Source organism: Salmo salar, chromosome 17 (assembly GCF_965601325.2).
Source record: "Salmo salar chromosome 17, fSalSal1, whole genome shotgun sequence".
In the NCBI taxonomy this organism is placed as follows: Eukaryota; Metazoa; Chordata; class Actinopteri; order Salmoniformes; family Salmonidae; genus Salmo; species Salmo salar.
Genome location: NC_138307.1, coordinates 36,584,414 through 36,605,569, shown reverse-complemented (window position 1 = coordinate 36,605,569; position 21,156 = coordinate 36,584,414).

Here is a 21,156-nt window from a genome sequence, read left to right as displayed (position 1 = left end):
TCACATCTGTAGCCATGAAATGTTTTGATAGGCTGTTCATGGCTCACATCAACACAATCATGCCAGACACCCTGGACCCACTCCAATTCGCGTACCACCCCAACAGATCCACAGATGACACAATCTATATTCCACTCCACACTGCCCTTTCACACAGAAAAACACCTACGTGAGAATGCTGTTCATTGACTATATCTGAAACCTTGAGAGCATCTTGACGGGCTGCGTCACCGCTTGGTATATGTTAACTGCTTGGCATATGACCACAAGGCGCTCCAGAGGGTAATCTGTATGGCCCAGTACATCACTGGAGCCCGAGTTCCCTGCCATCCAGGACCTCTATATCAGGCGGTGACAGAAGAAGGCCCTAAAAATGGTCAGAGACTCCAGCCACCCAAGTCATAGCCTGTTCTCTCTGCTACAGCACGGCAAGCAGTAGCAGAGAGCCAAGTCTGCTACCAAAAAGGCTCCTGAACAGCTTCTACCCCCCCCAAGCCATAAGACTGCACTGACTCTCTTGCACTGGACACTACCCACACACTTACACACTCCAACACACATACACAAACACACCACACACACACACACACACACACACACACACACACACACACACACACACACACACACACACACACACACACACAAAACACACACACCGTGCATATTGACGACACACACACACACTCACACATAGACACACTTTCACACTCTTCACATACACTGCTGCTACTCTGTTTATTATCTCTCCTGATTGCCTCGTCACTTTTAACTGCCCCGTACTCCTGCACATTGACTCAGTACTGGTAGTCCATATATGTAGTCATGCTATAGTTATTTTATTGTCTTACCATTTCATGCAAATTGATTTTACTTTTTAACTCTGCATTGTTGGAAAAAGGGCTCGTAAGTAAGCATTTCACAGTGAAGTCTATACCTGTTGTAATCGGCACATGTGACAAATACAATTTGATTTGGACACCCCTGTGTGTGTGTGTGTGTGTGTCTGTGTGTGTTTGTTCGCGTGTGTGTGTGGTGTGTGGTGTGTGTGTGTGTGTGGTGTGTGTGTGTGTGTGTGTGTGTGTGTGTGGTGTGTGTGTGTGTGTGTGTGTGGTGTGTGGTGTGTGTGTGTGTGTGTGTGTGTGTGTGTGTGTGTGAATGTGTGTGTGTTATGACTTCAAAGGAGAAAGAGCATGCAGTGTAAAACAGAGAAACATGATCTCACCATATTTACAATGCTCTACAGAAACTGGAGGAGAAGAGAGGAGAAGAGAGGAGAGAAGAAGAGAGGAGAGGAGAGAGAGAGAGCAAGAGGGGAGGGGAGAGGAGAAGAGGGAGAGGAGAAAAGGAGAGGGGAAGAGGGAGAGAAGAGGAAGAGAGAGAAGAGGAAGAGAGAGAAAGAAAGAGAGGAGAGGAGAAGAGGAGAGGAGAGAGGGAGAGAAGAGGAGAGGGAGAGGAGAGGCTTACTGGTGACTATGATGTATTGCGTGTCACCAGCGACAGTCCCCAATGAATACTAACCCAATGCAACCGTCCGAGTGGTGTGTGTGTGTGTGTGTGTGTGTGTGTGTGTGTGTGTGTGTGTGTGGTGTGTGTGTGTGTGTGTGTGTGTGTGTGTGTGTGTGTGTGTGTGTGTGTGTGTGTGTGTGTGTGTGTGTGGGACAATCTGTTAGAGGAAACTGTGGCAGTCCTTGTGCTGTTGGATTCCCATCAAGGTTAAGAAGAAGAAAAGAGAGAGAAAGACAGATAGATTAAATCCGAGTCAAAAATGGGCCCCCATTCCCTATGTAGTGCACTACCCTTGGTTAAAGAGTCCATGTGTGAGTCTTGAGGACTGCAATTGTGTATATAATTTGGTATGAATCTGTTGTCTGGTGTGGTATCATTATGTATCTGATGTTTGGTGTGGTATCATTATGTATCTGTTGTCTGGTGTGGTATCATTATGTATCTGTTGTCTGGTGTGGTATCATTATGTATCTGTTGTCTGGTGTGGTATCATTATGTATCTGTTGTCTGGTGTGGTATCATTATGTGTCTGTTGTCTGGTCTGGTATCATTATGTATCTGTTGTCTGGTCTGGTATCATTATGTATCTGTTGTCTGGTCTGGTATCATTATGTATCTGTTGTCTGGTCTGGTATCATTATGTTTCTGTTGTCTGGTGTGGTATCATTATGTATCTGTTGTCTGGTCTGGTGTGGTATCATTATGTGTCTGTTGTCTGGTATCATTATGCGTCTGTTGTCTGGTCTGGTATCATTATGTGTCTGTTGTCTGGTATCATTATGGGTCTGTTTTCTGGTGTGGTATCATTATGTATCTGTGGTCTGGTGTGGTATCATTATGTATCTGTGGTCTGGTGTGGTATCATTAAGTATCTGTTGTCTGGCCTGGTATCATTATGTGTCTGTTGTCTGGCCTGGTATCATTATGTGTCTGTTGTCTGGCGTGGTATCATTATGTATCTGTTGTCTGGCCTGGTATCATTATGTGTCTGTTGTCTGGTGTGGTATCAATATGTATCTGTTGTCTGGTATCATTATGTGTCTGTTGTATGGTATCATTATGTGTCTGTCGTCTGGTATCATTATGTGTCTGTTGTCTGGTATCATTATGTATCTGGTGTGGTATCATTATGTATCTGGTGTGGTATTCGTATGTATCTGGTGTTGTATCATTATGTATCTGGTGTGGTATCATTATGTATCTGGTGTGGTATCATTATGTATCTGTTGTCTGGTATCATTATGTATCTGTTGTCTTGTATCATTATGTGTCTGTTGTCTGGTATCATTATGTGTCTGTTGTCTGGTATCATTATGTATCTGTTGTCTGGTGTGGTATCATTATGTATCTGTTGTCTGGTGTGGTATCATTATGTATCTGTTGTCTGGTGTGGTATCATTATGTGTCTGTTGTCTGGTATCGTTATGTGTCTGTTGTCTGGTATCGTTATGTGTCTGTTGTATGGTATCGTTATGTGTCTGTTGTATGGTATCGTTATGTATCTGTTGTCTGGTATCATTATGTGTCTGTTGTCTTGTATCATTATGTGTCTGTTGTCTGGTATCATTATGTGTCTGTTGTCTGGTATCATTATGTGTCTGTTGTCTGGTATCATTATGTGTCTGTTGTCTGGTATCATTATTTGTCTGTTGTCTGGTATCATTATGTGTCTGTTGTCTGGTATCATTATGTGTCTGTTGTCTGGTATCATTATGTATCTGTTGTCTGGTATCATTATGTATCTGTTGTCTGGTGGGGTGTCATTATGTATCTGTTGTCTGGTGTGGTATCATTATGTGTCTGGTGTGGTATCATTATGTATCTGTTGTCTGGTGTGGTATCATTATGTATCTGTTGTCTGGTATCATTATGTGTCTGTTGTCTGGTATCATTATGTATCTGTTGTCTGGTCTGGTATCATTATGTGTCTGTTGTCTGGTGTGGTATCATTATGTATCTGTTCTCTGGTATCATTATGTGTCTGTTGTCTGGTATCATTATGTGTCTGTTGTCTGGTATCATTATGTGTCTGGTGTCTGGTATCATTATGTGTCTGTTGTCTGGTATCATTATGTATCTGTTGTCTGGTATCATTATGTATCTGTTGTCTGGTGTGGTATCAATATGTATCTGTTGTCTGTTATCATTATGTATCTGGTGTGGTATCATTATGTATCTGGTATGGTATCATTATGTATCTGGTGTGGTATCATTATGTATCTGGTGTCTTGTATCATTATGTGTCTGTTGTCTGGTATCATTATGTATCTGTTGTCTGGTGTGGTATCATTATGTATCTGTTGTCTGGTGTGGTATCATTATGTATCTGTTGTCTGGTGTGGTATCATTATGTATCTGTTGTCTGGTGTGGTATCATTATGTGTCTGTTGTCTGGTATCGTTATGTGTCTGTTGTATGGTATCATTATGTATCTGTTGTCTGGTATCATTATGTGTCTGTTGTCTGGTATCATTATGTGTCTGTTGTCTGGTATCATTATGTGTCTGTTGTCTGGTATCATTATGTGTCTGTTGTCTGGTATCATTATGTGTCTGTTGTCTGGTATCATTATGTGTCTGTTGTCTGGTATCATTATGTATCTGTTGTCTGGTGGGGTATCATTATGTATCTGTTGTCTGGTGGGGTATCATTATGTATCTGTTGTCTGGTGTGGTGTCATTATGTATCTGTTGTCTGGTGTGGTATCATTATGTGTCTGTTGTCTGGTATCATTATGTGTCTGTTGTCTGGTATCATTATGTGTCTGTTGTCTGGTATCATTATGTATCTGTTGTCTGGTATCATTATGTGTCTGTTGTCTGGTATCATTATGTGTCTGTTGTCTGGTATCATTATGTGTCTGGTGTCTGGTATCATTATGTGTCTGTTGTCTGGTATCATTATGTATCTGTTGTCTGGTATCATTATGTATCTGTTGTCTGCTGTGGTATCAATATGTATCTGTTGTCTGTTATCATTATGTATCTGGTGTGGTATCATTATGTATCTGGTGTGGTATCATTATGTATCTGGTGTGGTATCATTATGTATCTGGTGTCTTGTATCATTATGTGTCTGTTGTCTGGTATCATTATGTGTCTGTTGTCTGGTATCATTATGTGTCTGTTGTCTGGTATCATTATGTGTCTGTTGTCTGGTATCATTATGTGTCTGTTGTCTGGTATCATTATGTGTCTGTTGTCTGGTATCATTATGTGTCTGTTGTCTGGTATCATTATGTGTCTGTTGTCTGGTATCATTATGTATCTGTTGTCTGGTGGGGTATCATTATGTATCTGTTGTCTGGTGTGGTATCATTATGTGTCTGGTGTCTGGTGTGGTGTCATTATGTATCTGTTGTCTGGTGTGGTATCATTATGTGTCTGGTGTGGTATCATTATGTATCTGTTGTCTGGTGTGGTATCATTATGTATCTTTTGTCTGGTGGGGTATCATTATGTATCTGTTGTCTGGTGGGGTATCATTATGTATCTGTTGTCTGGTGGGGTATCATTATGTATCTGTTGTCTGGTGTGGTGTCATTATGTATCTGTTGTCTGGTGTGGTATCATTATGTGTCTGGTGTGGTATCATTATGTATCTGTTGTCTGGTGTGGTATCATTATGTATCTGTTGTCTGGTATCATTATGTGTCTGTTGTCTGGTATCATTATGTGTCTGTTGTCTGGTATCATTATGTGTCTGTTGTCTGGTGTGGTATCATTATGTATCTGTTGTCTGGTGTGGTATCATTATGTGTCTGTTGTCTGGTGTGGTATCATTATGTATCTAATGTCTGGTATCATTATGTGTCTGTTGTCTGGTATCATTATGTGTCTGTTGTCTGGTATCATTATGTATCTGTTGTCTGGTATCAATATGTATCTGTTGTCTGGTGTGGTATCAATATGTATCTGTTGTCTGGTATCAATATGTGTCTGTTGTCTGGTATCATTATGTGTATGTTGTCTGTTATCATTATGTATCTGGTGTGGTATCATTATGTATCTGGTGTGGTATCATTATGTATCTGGTGTCTTGTATCATTATGTGTCTGTTGTCTGGTATCATTATGTGTCTGTTGTCTGGTATCATTATGTGTCTGTTGTCTGGTATCATTATGTGTCTGTTGTCTGGTATCATTATGTATCTGTTGTCTGGTATCATTATGTATCTGTTGTCTGGTGGGGTATCTGTTGTCTGGTGGGGTATCATTATGTATCTGTTGTCTGGTGTGGTATCATTATGTGTCTGGTGTGGTATCATTATGTATCTGTTGTCTGGTGTGGTATCATTATGTATCTGTTGTCTGGTATCATTATGTGTCTGTTGTCTGGTATCATTATGTGTCTGTTGTCTGGTATCATTATGTGTCTGTTGTCTGGTATCGTTATGTATCTGTTGTCTGGTGTGGTATCATTATGTGTCTGTTGTCTGGTGTGGTATCATTATGTATCTGTTGTCTGGTATCATTATGTGTCTGTTGTCAGGTATCATTATGTGTCTGTTGTCTGGTATCATTATGTGTCTGTTGTCTGGTATCATTATGTGTCTGTTGTCTGGTATCATTATGTGTCTGTTGTCTGGTATCATTATGTATCTGTTGTCTGGTATCAATATGTATCTGTTGTCTGGTGTGGTGTCAATATGTATCTGTTGTCTGGTATCATTATGTGTCTGTTGTCTGGTATCATTACGTGTATGTTGTCTGTTATCATTATGTATCTGGTGTGGTATCATTATGTATCTGGTCTGGTATCATTATGTATCTGGTGTGGTATCATTATGTATCTGTTGTCTGGTATCATTATGTATCTGTTGTCTGGTATCATTATGTGTCTGTTGTCTGGTATCATTATGTGTCTGTTGTCTGGTATCATTATGTATCTGTTGTCTGGTATCATTATGTATCTGTTGTCTGGTATCAATATGTATCTGTTGTCTGGTGTGGTATCAATATGTATCTGTTGTCTGGTATCATTATGTGTCTGTTGTCTGGTATCATTATGTGTATGTTGTCTGTTATCATTAAGTATCTGGTGTGGTATCATTATATATCTGGTCTGGTATCATTATGTATCTGGTGTGGTATCATTATGTATCTGTTGTCTGGTATCATTATGTGTCTGTTGTCTGGTATCATTATGTGTCTGTTGTCTGGTATCATTATGTGTCTGTTGTCTGGTATCATTATGTGTCTGTTGTCTGGTATCATTATGTGTCTGTTGTCTGGTATCATTATGTGTCTGTTGTCTGGTATCATTATGTGTCTGTTGTCTGGTATCATTATGTGTCTGTTGTCTGGTATCATTATGTGTCTGTTGTCTGGTATCATTATGTATCTGTTGTCTGGTATCAATATGTATCTGTTGTCTGGTATCATTATGTGTATGTTGTCTGTTATCATTATGTATCTGGTGTGGTATCATTATGTATCTGGTCTGGTATCATTATGTATCTGGTGTGGTATCATTATGTATCTGTTGTCTGGTATCATTATGTGTCTGTTGTCTGGTATCATTATGTGTCTGTTGTCTGGTATCATTATGTGTCTGTTGTCTGGTATCATTAAGTGTCTGTTGTCTGTTATCATTATGTATCTGTTGTCTGGTATCATTATGTATCTGTTGTCTGGTATCAATATGTATCTGTTGTCTGGTGTGGTATCAATATGTATCTGTTTTCTGGTATCATTATGTGTCTGTTGTCTGGTATCATTATGTGTATGTTGTCTGTTATCATTATGTATCTGGTGTGGTATCATTATGTATCTGGTCTGGTATCATTATGTATCTGGTGTGGTATCATTATGTATCTGGTTTGGTATCATTATGTATCTGTTGTCTGGTATCATTATGTGTCTGTTGTCTGGTATCATTATGTGTCTGTTGTCTGGTATCATTATGTGTCTGTTGTCTGGTATCATTATGTGTTTGTTGTCTGCTATCATTATGTGTCTGTTGTCTGGTATCATTATGTGTCTGTTGTCTGGTATCATTATGTGTCTGTTGTCTGGTGTGGTATCATTATGTATCTGTTGTCTGGTATCTGTTGTCTGGTATCATTATGTGTCTGTTGTCTGGTATCATTATGTATCTGTTGTCTGGTGTGGTATCATTATGTGTCTGTTGTCTGGTGGGGTGTCATTATGTATCTGTTGTCTGGTGGGTTGTCATTATGTATCTGTTGTCTGGTGTGGTGTCATTATGTGTCTGTTGTCTGGTGTGGTATCATTATGTATCTGTTGTCTGTTATCATTATGTGTCTGTTGTCTGGTGTGGTATCGTTATGTATCTGTTGTCTGGTGTGGTATCGTTATGTATCTGTTGTCTGGTGTGGTATCGTTATGTATCTGTTGTCTGGTGGGGTATCGTTATGTATCTGTTGTCTGGTGGGGTGTCGTTATGTATCTGTTGTCTGGTGTGGTGTCATTATGTATCTCTTGTCTGGTATGGTATCATTATGTGTCTGGTGTGGTATCATTATGTATCTGTTGTCTGGTATTCAGGTCAGTATTCGACGTCCATCCATGTTTGAGAATGGATGGCAGATGGATGTAAGTATGTGCCCCTAATTCCAAAACCCACAAGTTTGAATAAAGCGTTGTTTTTTTTAGTTTTTTTTTAAGCCTATCTCAAACCTTAACCCTTAACTTAACCATTCCGCGTTCATGCCTAACCTTAACATTTCGGCGTTAATGCCTAAACTTTCAACACTGAAAAGTTACGTTTGGATGAATGTCTAATTTTGACGTGAGACTTTGAGAGCTAGTTGTATATTTTTCCTGTTTCTCACAGTTATATCTGTGTGTTAGACACACGTGTGAAATGGAAATGTGTTTTTTCGTGTCCAACTCCCCCGGAGACGCTCTCGGAGAGTAGGGTTACAACCAGGGTCAGCTATTATCAAGGGTAACCCTGGAGAAACCAGGGTCAGCTATTATCAAGGGTAACCCTGGAGAAATCAGGGTCAGCTAATATCAAGGGTAAATCAAATCAAATCAAATCACATTTATTTATATAGCCCTTCATACATCAGCTGATATCTCAAAGTGCTGTACAGAAACCCAGCCTAAAACCCCAAACAGCAAGCAATGGTGGCTAGGAAAAACTCCCTAGAAAGGCCAAAAACCTAGGAAGAAACCTAGAGAGGAACCAGGCTATGAGGGGTGGCCAGTCCTCTTCTGGCTGTGCAGGGTGGATATTATAACAGAACATGGTCAAGATGTTAAAATGTTCATAAATGACCAGCATGGTCAAATAATAATAATCATAGTAGTTGTCGAAGGTGCAACAAGCACGTCCGGGGTAACCCTGGAGAAATCAGGGTCAGCTATTATCAAGGGTAACCCTGGAGAAATCAGGGTCAGCTATTATCAAGGGTAACCCTGGAGAAATCAGGGTCAGCTAATATCAAGGGTAACCCTGGAGAAATCAGGGTCAGCTAATATCAAGGGTAACCCTGGAGAAATCAGGGTCAGCTAATATCAAGGGTAACCCTGGAGAAATCAGGGTCAGCTAATACCAGACAACAGATACATAATCAGGGTCAGCTATTATCAAGGGTAACCCTGGAGAAATCAGGGTGCAGTGCTTTTCTCAACGGCACATAGACAGATTTGTCCCCTGGTCGGCTTGGGGATTCAAACTAGCGATCGTTCACTTACTGGCCCAAAGCACTAACCACTAGGCTACCTGTGTGCGTGTGCTTGTGTGACGAACAAACATTTGACCAACTGGGGACATTTTGTTAGTCCTCACGAGGTCAAATGCTATTTCTAAGGGGTTTAGCATTAGGGTTAGAATTAGGTTTAGTGTTGGGAGCTAGGGTTAGTTTTTGGAGCTTAGGGTTAGGTTTATGGTCAGTGTTAAGGTAGGGTATTCAGGTTAGGGTTAAGGTTAGGGTTAGGGTTAGCGTACGGATTAGAGTTAAGTTTAGGGTTAGGGGATAGGGAAAACAGGAATTTGAATGGGACTGAATTTTGTGTCCCCACAAGGTTAGTTGTACAAGACTGTGTGTGTGTGTTTGAGTTTGTGTTGTTACCGTAAGGTCATGTGATCCAGGACAGCTTTCCTCTCTCTATCCCACTATTGGTTTGCTAGTGTAGTGAATATGCAGCAGTAGGGGATCTTGATCCAGGACTGCTTTCCTCTCTCTATCCCACTGATGGCTTGCTAGGCTAGTGGATATGCAGCAGTAGGGGATCTTGGTCCAGGACAGCTTTCCTCTCTCTATCCCGCTGATGGTTTGCAAGGCTAGTGGATATGCAGCAGTAGGGGATCTTGGTCCAGGACAGCTTTCCTCTCTCTATCCCACTGATGGTTTGCTAGGCTAGTGGAAATGCAGCAGTAGGGGATCTTGGTCCAGGACAGCTTTCCTCTCTCTATCCCACTGATGGCTTGCTAGGCTAGTGGATATGCAGCAGTAGGGGATCTTGGTCCAGGACAGCTTTCCTCTCTCTATCCCACTGATGGTTTGCTAGGCTAGTGGAAATGCAGCAGTAGGGGATCTTGGTCCAGGACAGCTTTCCTCTCTCTATCCCACTGATGGTTTGCTAGGCTAGTGGATATGCAGCCGTATGTCTGCATGTCTGATTGTCTGCATCCTAAAATAGCACACTATTCCCTATATAGTGCACTACGTTTGACCATGGCCCTTAGGGAATAGGGTGCCATTTGGGGACACAACCATTATCTGCTGCTATCAGCCACACAACATTTACACCACTGACATCTCAATGCTAAATACAGGGCCCGGCTTTAATAGCAAAAGTAGTTTACTATGTAGGGAATAGGCTGCCATTAGGGACGTATCCATAGTGAAGTTATGATGATTATAATCATGTATTATTTATCCATTAGGATTGTCTTTACGTTATCGAAAGGTCACAGATTGTCAGCTATTTCTAAACGTCACCACACAAGTCATCACAAGCCATCACATTCTAAAGCAATCTCACTCCGACACACACACACACACACACACACACACACACACACACACACACACACACACACACACACACACACACACACACACACACACACACACACACACACACACTCAATTTATTGATGCTGAAAGCATAGCTACATTTCTCTCTGCACAACAAAGTCCCCTGATTAAATCAGTGAGGTAATGAAGACAATTGTTTTTCAGCATTCACTTGTTAGTGGATTGCTCCAGGTAAAACTTATAGTTACGCCCAATCTAAGGGATACCAACGCTGTGTTCTCTGTCGTGACTTGACTTTCATTCATCAGATGACTGTTATTTATCTAATCAACTAACTATGTTTAATTGTTCTCCGATTTAAATGAATCATGTAACAATTAACTCATTAGGATCTGGGGGCACCACGAGAGCGGATGTTTTAAAGAGTTACCATCTCCCGAATTAAACTCTATAAGGTCTCTTTACCTATCACATCCATAAACAATCAACTTATTAATCATAACAACCTCGTTCAATCATCATTCTGAACAGTCGTAACCTCCTTGCATGTAACGCGCGTCGTATAGAGGGGACCAAGGCGCAGTGTGTTGAATGCTCATAATTATATTTGAATGAAAACGAACACTTTGACAAAAGAAACAAAATGACAGCCAACAGTTCTGTCAGGTTACATAAACGAAACAGAATACAACTACCCACGAAAACCAAGTGGGGAAAAAGGCTGCCTAAGTATGGCTTCCAATCAGAGACAACGATAGACAGTTGCGTCTGATTGGAAACCATACCCGGCCAAAACATAGAACCAAAACACATAGAATGCCCACCACCATCACACCCTGACTTAACTAAACAGAGAAAAAACAGCTCTCTTAGGTCAGAGCATCTGAGCTTTGCATCTGCAAAAAAAAACAGCCTTACTTATGATTCAAGAACTACACTATTTGGTTTAATGATTCATTTACTAGCTAACTAAATGGTAACACAGGATAAACATACACACTTTATACATTAAAAACAGGTCCCTAGCGGACTGACAACAATATGGCTGCTTGTTACAAAAGACATGGAGAGGGTGAGAGAGAGAGAGAGAGAGAGAGAGGGACAGAGACAATTAATGTTGGTATATTTAGAAACTACTCTTACTTAACACTTTGCACACGAACCGTCACCAGCTTGGGTTAAGAAATCCTGAATATATTTGCATGAAAATGCCTTGGTTTGATGTGTATCTCTCCTAACCAAGGCCTTCTTTTAAAGGGGGTTGGTTGGGCCTTTTCACGGAACATAAATATATATTTTTTTTTTAACTAGGCAAGTTCATCCATCCTTATTAATACCAATACTATTTTTCCCCGTAGTCCATTACAGGAGAAATCACGCGGTGGGAACATCTACACTGAACAGAAATATAAACACAACACGTAAAGTGTTGGTCCCATGTTTCATGAGCTGAAATAAAAGATCCCAGAAATGTTCCATACTCACAAATATATTATTTCTCTCAAATGTTGTGCACAAATTTCATTACATCCTTGTTAGTGAGCATTTCTCCATTGCCAAGATAATCCATCTACCTGACAGGTGTGGTATATCAAGAAGCTGATTAAACCGCATGATCATTACACAGGTGCACCTTGTGTAGGGGACAATAAATGTGCAGTTCTGTCACACAACACCATTCCCGAGCGTGCAATTGGTATGCTGACTGCAGGAATGTCCACCAGTGCTGTTGCCATAGAATGTATAATTATAATTATTGTTATTATTGGATCATTTATTGTTATTTTGTCTACTGTAAGCCGCCTCCAACTTCATTATAGAGAATTTGTCAGAACGTCCAACCGGCCTCACAAACGCAGACCACGTGTATGGCGTTGTGTGTGCGAGCGGTTTGCTGATGTCAACGTTGTAAACAGAGTGCCTCATGGGCAGGCTTAAGCTACGGACAACGAACACAATAGCATTTTATCGATGGAAATTTGAATGAGATACTGTAACGAGATCCTGAGGCCCATGATAATGCACGGCCCCATGTCGCAAGGATCTGTACACAATTCCTGGAAGCTGAAAATGTCACCAGTTCTTCCATGGCCTGCATACACTCACCACACATGTCACCCATTGATCATGTTTGGGACGCTCTTGATCGACGTTTACGACAACGTGCTCCAATTCCTGACAATATCCAGCAACTTTGCACAGCCATTGAAGAGGAGTGGGACAATATTCCACAGGCCACAATCAACATCTTTATCAACTCTATGTGAATTAGATGTGTCACACTGCATGAGGTAAATGGTGGTCACACCAGATACTGACTGGTTTTCATGAGATAAATGGTGGTCACACCAGGTACTGACTGGTTTTCATGAGGTAAATGGTGGTCACACCAGATACTGACTGGTTTTCATGAGGTAAATGGTGGTCACACCAGATACTGACTGGTTTTCATGAGGTAAATGGTGTTCACACCAGATACTGACTGGTCTTCATGAGGTAAATGGTGGTCACACCAGATACTGACTGGTTTACATGAGGTAAATGGTGGTCACACCAGATACTGACTGGTTTACATGAGGTAAATGGTGTTCACACCAGATACTGACTGGTTTTCATGAGGTAAATGGTGTTCACACCAGATACTGACTGGTCTTCATGAGGTAAATAGTGGTCACACCAGATACTGACTGGTTTTCTGATCCATGTCCTTACTTTTTTTTAAAGGTATCTGTGACCAATAGATGTACAGTATATCTGTATTCCCAGTCATGTTAAATCCATAGATTAAGGCCTTATTCATTTATTTCAAATGACTGATTTCCTTCATATGAACAGTAACTCAGTAAAAATCGTAGAAATTGTTGCATGTTGCGTTATATTTTTGTACGGTACGTGTGAGGTGAAACTGCAGATGAAAACACTACACACGAGCCACTGCTGTTCCTCCTCCTAGCTCCCAACTACTGAACGCTGGAGGTTACACCAAGCAACTTTGACACAACGTCGGTTGCTTCCAAACTGAGTTGCTTCTTGATTGGCTCGTGAAACACCCACAGCTACGATTTAAAGCAACTTGTTGTCCAAAAACCGCCATGTAGTTGCAACGGGCCAGACAAATAAAAAACAAATACTTTTGTCCCACGATTCATTAGAAGGTTCCGGAACTCCGTCCCAGTTGTCATGTCAACGCAGCTTTCAGTGCACGCTGGAACCACGATGAAGGTTGATGGAAGACACGTTAGCCAAACGGGAGCTGTAATGAATATTGGCATCATGGCTAGTAAATGTTTATGTACATGATTTGTGTCCAGACTAATGGTTTCATCCTCAGGATAGTGACATGAGCCATATTGGGGGACAGTCTTTGTGTCCAGACTAATGGTTTCATCCTCAGGATAGTGACATGAGTCATATTGGGGACAGTCTTTGTGTCCAGACTAATGGTTTCATCCTCAGGATAGTGACATGAGTCATATTGGGGACAGTCTTTGTGTCCAGACTAATGGTTTTATCCTCAGGGTTGTGACATGAGTCATATCGGGGACAGTCTTTGTGTCCAGACTAATGGTTTTAGCCTCAGGATTGTGACATGAGTCATATCGGGGACAGTCTTTGTGTCCAGACTAATGGTTTTATCCTCAGGATAGTGACATGAGTCATATGGGAAAAGTCCTTTTTTCCTCTTTAAAGTCTAATTCAGGTCACCACCATGAGTGTGTGTGTGTGTGTGTGTGTGTGTGTGTGTGTGTGTGTGTGTGTGTGTGTGTGTGTGTGTGTGTGTGTGTGTGGGTGTGTGTGTGTGTATATATGAATGCATACGTGTGCGTGTATGTGTGTGCTTGTGTGTGTATGTATGTGTGTGTTTGTGTGTGTGTGTGTGTGTGTGTGTGTGTGTGTGTGTGTGTGTGTGTGTGTGTGTGTGTGTGTGTGTGTGTGTGTGTGTGTGTGTGTGTGTGTGTGTGTGTGTGTGTGTGTGTGTGTGTGTGTGTGTGTTCGCCACCTGCCTCCCTTAACCTCTCCTCTCATCTGACTGTCTGGGCTTGGGGGTTTACCGCTAATCGATGCCGTGACCCAAGAGAAATCAGAATCTGTCTCTACAGTAAGAGGGCCAAACTAAATTGCAACTTGTCCAATATTTTTGCCCGCCAGTCAGGGGTTGGTTTGTGGTGTTTAGGACTCCGGGAGGTACGGAATGAAAGACGACCACGGCCACAAGGCCTCTAGGACAACAGATGCTTCGCTTTGATGAGGAAATTAGGAAACAGACAAACTGGTGTTTGGCGTGAATTAATAAATCATTTTAATGGCTTATTCGGGGCAAAGTTTACACCAATTCTTCTCAGTTAAGATATTCAAATAAAAGAGGTTTGAGGAGAAGGATCAGACATATTTCCATGTATTTTCCAGTGAAACACTTTAATACGCTGATTTGTTTTACCATTAGCAAAGAGCCACCACTGAGCTGCACCGTGAAGATGCTATCCTATTAGCTGACAGCCGCTCCATTAGGCGGACACTACTGACACCGGACGCATCAGCTGATTGGCATCTTCACCTTCTTTGTTTTGTCGTCTGACTCATTAAAGTAAAATGTTCTTCTCCTTCTTCATGGAATTCTCTCTCCTCTTCTTCTTCTTCAATGACGGAGTGAGTTTCCTCTAGAATGTAATTTACCCATAGTCCCTTAGTGTTTCCTCTAGAATGTAAAGGTTACCCATAGTCCCCCAGTGTTTCCTCTAGAATGAAAGTTACCCATAGTCCCCCAGTGTTTCCTCTAGAATGTAAGTTACCCATAGTCCCCCAGTGTTTCCTCTAGAATGTAAAGGTTACCCATAGTCCCCCAGTGTTTCCTCTAAAATGTAAAGTTTACCCATAGTCCCCCAGTGTTTCCTCTAGAATGTAAAGTTTACCCATAGTCCCCCAGTGTTTCCTCTAGAATGTAAAGGTTACCCATAATCCCCCAGTGTTTCCTCTAGAATGTAAAGGTTACCCATAGTCCCCCAGTGTTTCCTCTAGAATGTAAAGGTTACCCATAGTCCCCCAGTGTTTCCTCTAGAATGTAAAGGTTACCCATAGTCCCCCAGTGAAACACATATATGTCTTCCCTTTCCCTCTTGACACCCCAAGTGCCTATCAGGTGTTGACATCATGTGACAGGGGGATGGTGTGTAGACTTCCTGCCTATCAGGTGATGACATCATGTGACAGGGGGATGGTGTGTAGACTTCCTGCCTATCAGGTGATGACATCATGTGACAGGGGGATGGTGTGTAGACTTCCTGCCTATCAGGTGATGACATCATGTGACAGGGGGATGGTATGAAGACTTCCAGGCCTATCAGGTGATGACATCATGTGACAGGGGGATGGTGTGTGGACTTCCTGCCTATCAGGTGATGACATCATGTGACAGGGGGATGGTGTGTAGACTTCCTGCCTATCAGATGTTGACATCAACTTCCAGTTGAACTTGAAATGAGGGAGAACTCAGATTGTTCTTTTGAAATTCTTTTTTTTTCTCCCCAATTTTGTGATTACGATCTTGTTTCATCGCTGCAACTCCCCAATGGGCTCGGGAGAGGCGAAGGTCGAGTCATGCATCCTCCGAAACATGACCCTCCAAACCGCACCGAGAATGCCAAGAGTGTTCAAGCTGTCATCAAGGCAAATGGTGGCTACTTTGAAGAATCAGTCAATCAATCAAATGTATTTATAAAGCCCTTTTTACATCAGCCAATGTCACAAAGTGCTGTACAGAAACCCAGCCTAAAACCCCAAACAACAAAAAATTCAGATGTAGAAGCACGTTGTTTAGGAAAAACTCCCTAGAAAGGCAGGAACCTAGGAAGAAACCTAGAGAGGAACCAGGCTCAGAGGGGTGACCAGTCCTCTTCTGGCTGTGCCGGGTGGAGATTATAACAGAACATGGCCAAGATGGTTAAACGTTCATAGATGACCAGCAGGGTCAAATAATAATAATAATCACATTGTTTGTAGAAGAATCTCAAATCTCAAATATATTTTGATTTGTTTAACGCTTTTTAAGGTTTCTACATGATTCGATATGTGTTATTTCATAGTTGTAATGTTTTCTCTACTATTCTACATTGTAGCAAATAGTAAAAATAAAGAAAAACCCTGGAATGAGTAGGTGTGTCCAAACTTTTGACTGGTACTGTATATGGCTCTGAATATATACAGCAACACCTCCCCCAGAGGCATTCCTGTCTTTAACAAGTTATTGTATAGTTTTTTTCTCTTGCTTGGTTTGCTCTTTTCCATATTATGTCTATCTCTGATAAGCTACCCAGGAAAACGGCTGAAAATAGCTCATATTAATATCTGTATCTTAGAAATAAGGTTCATGAAGTCAATAACTGTATAGGATCAGGGCCTCCCGAGTGGTGCAGTGGTCTAAGGCACTGCATTGCAGTTGCTAGCTGTGCTACAAGATATCCTGGTTCGAGTCCAGGCTCTGTCGCAGGCGGCTGTGACCGCGAGACCAATTGGTCGGTGCTTAATTGGCCCAGTGGTGTCTGGGTTAGGGGAGGCAGTAGCAATACAAAGATATAACATCTATAGAAAAGATGTAAGAATGCTTATGTGGGAGGTGTTGCTGTATATATTCAGAGCCATATCCCTATAATGCTTAGAGAAGATCTTATGTCAAGTGTTATTTAGGTGTTGTGGTTGCAAGTTCACTTGGCACATCTAAAGCCTTTTGTTATGGGGTGTTGCTATAGGCCACCAAGTGCTAACAGTCAGTATCTAAATAATATGTGTGAAATGCTTGATAGTGTATGTGATGTAAACGGAGAGGTCTACTTTCTTGGGGACCTGAATATTGACTGGTTTTCATCAAGCTGTCCGCTCAAGAGGAAGCTTCTTACTGTAACCAGTGCCTGTAATCTGGTTCAGGTTATTAATCAACCTACCAGGGTGTTAACAAACACTACAGGAACAAGATCATCCACATGTATTGATCACATGTTTAACTAATATTGTAGAACTTTGTTCTAAAGCTGTATCCGTACCCATTGGCTGCAGTGATCACAATATGGTGTCTATATCCAGGAAAGCCAAAGTTCTAACAGCTGGGCCTAAAATAGAGTATATAAGATCTTTCAAAATACTTTTGCTGTGACTCTTATGTGGATGATGTTACAAATATTTGTTGTTCTGATTTGATTAATGAGGAGCATCCAGACGCTGCACTTGATTAATTTATGAAATTGCTTCTTCCAATTATTGATAAACAAGCACCTGTTAAGAAACTGACAGTTAGAACTGTTAAATCCCAATGGATTGATGAGGAATTTAACCCTTGTGTGGTCTTGTGTACTCTTATGTGGTCTTGTGTGGTCTTGTGTAGTCTTGTGTGGTCTTGTGTAGTCTTGTGTAGTCTTAACATTCTGTATACTTCCCTTGTCCTAAGGGTAAAAAATGACCCGCCTTCACTAAACCCCTAAAATAAATCAGCTTAATTGAATTTTAAACTCCAAATCTATTTTAGATGAAGAAACAACCTGTTATTCATCATAAACGGTGTGAATATCTGGGTTTTCCCTCTTCACAATACAGAAACACTGCATTTAATCAGTGGATATCCTTCGTTTTTATTACAACACACCTGTCATAGTTGTTTTCTTTACTAAAGTAGAGATTTATTATTATTATTATTATTGCTAAAGGTACTGCATAGGTATAAACATTTATTTTTAGCAAGAGATAGCACTTGTATAGCCTAAGAAAGCAGCAGAAACGTGCAGAAAGTAGTTTTTATGCATTTTTTTTAAGGGAAACAATAACAGTCTTGAACTTTTCTGGCAACATAGTGATGTATTCTTATATACTGTACAATGAGGAATTCAACTAGAAAATACTAGTCTCCTCCCATTTTTTTTAACCATTGCCCCCAAACACAAGGTGTATAAACAACAACAATAAATGTAAATAAAATAATAATAGATACATAACAAAAACATGAAGAATATAAATCAATTAACTCTAATTATCACATGTAGGACAGTATGCAAGTGTGTGTGCACGGACTTTGCAGATGTATTTCTCACATGTGCAGCACATAGTATTTGTTTTACAGTCCTTCTTTGGGGGACAGAATTGGCATCTCCTCCTCTTGCCTGCCCCAGCTGCAGCCTCAGGTGGATCAGGACAAGATTCAGATTCTCATCTGCTCCAGGAACACCCTCCTCTTGTTCCGCTTATCAAGCATCCAGGTAAGGTTGATCTTGTTCCATATCACAAGGCATTGTATGAGGACTCATCAATGATGTTATGGAAGATGACCAGGGGCCAGCGGGCAGTCATCCTCCTGCAGCTGTAAGTTCCAATCACCTTGTCCAGGTTGTCCACGCCTCCTTTGTTGTGGTTGTAGTCCAGGATGATGGCTGGCCACCTAGCGTCACGATCACTGATCTCAGCCGTTTTGTGCAGGGTGCTCAGGAGGACCACATTCTTGTTCCTCTTTGGGAGGTAAGAAACTAGAGTGGTGGTGGGGGTGAAGGCAAACTTTGATGAGAAGGTTTGATGAGAAGGCCTCTCTCCCCCTTGTTGCGAGGAGTGCAGGGGGGAGCTCAGGCTTGTTCTTTCTAACTGTGCCAACCATGGTGATCTTCCTATTCAGGAGCTGCTGGCTGTTCAATCAGTAGCACACATAATCGCAATTTCTCATTGTGTATGTGTGTGTGTGTGTATGTGTGTGTTTCTTTGTGGTTTTTGTGGTGTGTAAATGATTTTACAACTACCGGGTCAAAAATGACCCAAAGACAATTTTTGTACCTTGGTGGTGAACAACTTTCATGGAAATACGAACAAAGGCAATGTTTCACTTTTTGTAATGTTGGAGTCTTTCTAGGAAAAGTCATCAAATTTCAAGTTGAAAAATGATTATTTAGGGGGTTTTCTCTGCTGTTAAACGTAGTGGTGGGTCATTTTTAAAAACTGTATGGCTGAAAGAGAAGGGTGGCTATTAAGTCTAGCTTCACATCTGACTGGCTGACTTACTGCAAATTCAGAAATTATGTGACTAAACTCAACAGAAAGAAGAAGAAACTGAATTATGAAGCCATGATTAACGATATAAAGAATAATGGGAAAAAACTTTGGAGTACTTTAAATGAAATTATGGTCAGAAAGACAAATTCAACTTGATCTTTCATCGAATCAAATGGCTTACTCATCACAAAACCATTTGATGTTGGCAATTATTTTAATGATTACTTCATTGGCAAAGTGGGCAAACTTAGGCAGGAAATGCCAACAACGAACAGTGAGCCATCGTACAAATTCATAAAAAAACAAATAATGAAAGAAAAGCATTGCCTGCCTGTCAGGTGATGACATCATGTGACAGGGGGATGGTGTGTAGACTTCCTGTCTCAGCTGATGACATCATCACTTCCTGCCTGTCACCTCTGTCATGTGATGTATGTAAATACTAAAATACTTCACCTTTATGACCAACCCCGTCTCTCTCACTCCATCTCGCTCTCTCTCCATCTCTCTCTGTCACTCCATCTCTCTCTCTCCATCTCTCTCTCCATCTCTTTCTCTCACTCCATCTCTCTCTCTCCCCATCTCTCTCTCTCCATCTCTCTCTCTCCCACTCCATCTCTCTCTCACTCCATCTCTCTCTCACTCCATCTCTCTGTCCCTCCCTCTCCCTCCCTCCCTCCCTCCCTCCCTGAGAGGTCTTCCAGAGGTAATGTATTCACTATCGCCCCTGTAGACATCTCTACTCAGGCGACATGTGAGGGAGGAGTAATTAACCTGGATTTGGGTTTCCAGGACACTCGAGGTCGTCTCTCTATCCATCCCTCTCTACTTTCCACTAAGATGACAGAGGACAGAGGTTGTGTCCCCAATGACACCCTATTCCCTATCTAGTGCACTACTTTAGACCAGAGCCCTATAGAACCCTATTCCCTATATAGTGCACTACATTCGACCAGAGCCCTATACAGTGTACTGTGTAGTTACTAGGGTGCCACTTATCCACAGGAACGCATTCACTCGTCTTCACTATAGTCTTCCAGTGCACTATATATATAAGGAATAGGCTTCTATAGGGCCCTGGTCTAAAGTAGTGCACTATATGTGGAATACGGTTCTATATGGCCCTGGTCTAACGTAGTGCACTATATAGGGAATAGGGTTCTATAGGGCTCTGGTCTAAAGTACTGCACTATATATAGGGAATAGGGTTCTATAAGGCTCTGGTCTAAAGTAGTGCACTATATAATAGGGAATAGGGTGCCATTTAGGATGAAGGCAGAGCTTATTAGACTTTACAATGACCCTGTCTAGAGCTCAAGCGGATTGACCAGGGCTCCCGTGTGGCACAGCGGTCTAAAGCACTACATCTCAGCGCAAGAGGCATCACTGCAGTCCCTGGTTCAAATCCAGGCTGCATCACATCCGGCCGTGATTGGGAGTCCCATAGGGTGGCGTGCACAATTGGTCCGGGTTTGGCCGGGCGGGTAGGCTGTCACTGTAAATAAGATTTTGTTCTTAACTGACTTTCCTAGTTAAATAAAGGTTAAATAAAAATGTAATTTTAAAAAAGACTGTGAAACAGCTATAGTGGTGGTTGGGTGGACCCAGACACACTTAATAAAGCTCTGACATCGTAGCTAAGTGGTTAAAAGGTGAATAGGGATAAGGACTACAGCT